This window comes from Lottia gigantea, assembly GCF_000327385.1.
Source record: "Lottia gigantea unplaced genomic scaffold LOTGIsca_126, whole genome shotgun sequence".
In the NCBI taxonomy this organism is placed as follows: Eukaryota; Metazoa; Mollusca; class Gastropoda; family Lottiidae; genus Lottia; species Lottia gigantea.
The window spans coordinates 982,917-983,439 of record NW_008707351.1 but is presented as its reverse complement, the minus strand read 5'-3'; positions in this window follow the sequence as shown (position 1 = coordinate 983,439).

The following is a 523-nucleotide window of genomic DNA, read 5'->3' as shown; positions in this document are numbered from 1 at the left end:
GATAGTTTTTGACTCTACATTAACTAAACATCAATCAGTTGTTAGTTTTTGACTCTACATTAATTTACCATCATTCGGTTGATAGTTTTTGACCCTACATTAACTTGCCATCAATCGGTTGTTAGATTTTGACTCTACATTAACTTACCATCAATTGGTTGTTAGTTTTTGACCCTACATTAACTTACGATCAATCGTTTGTTAGTTTTTGACACTACATTAACTTACCATCAATCGGTTGTTAGTTTTTGACCATACATTAACTTACCATCAATCGTTTGTTAGTTTTTGACCATACATTAACTTACCATAAATCGGTTGTTAGTTTTTGACCCTACACTTACTAACCATCAATCATTTGATAGTTTTTGACCCTACACTAACTTACCATCAATCATTTGTTAGTTTTTGACCCTAAACTATTTACCATCAATCATTTGTTAGTTTTTTACCCTACACTAACTTACCATCACTCAATGGTTAGTTTTTTACCCTACACCAGCTTACCATCAATCAGTGTTAG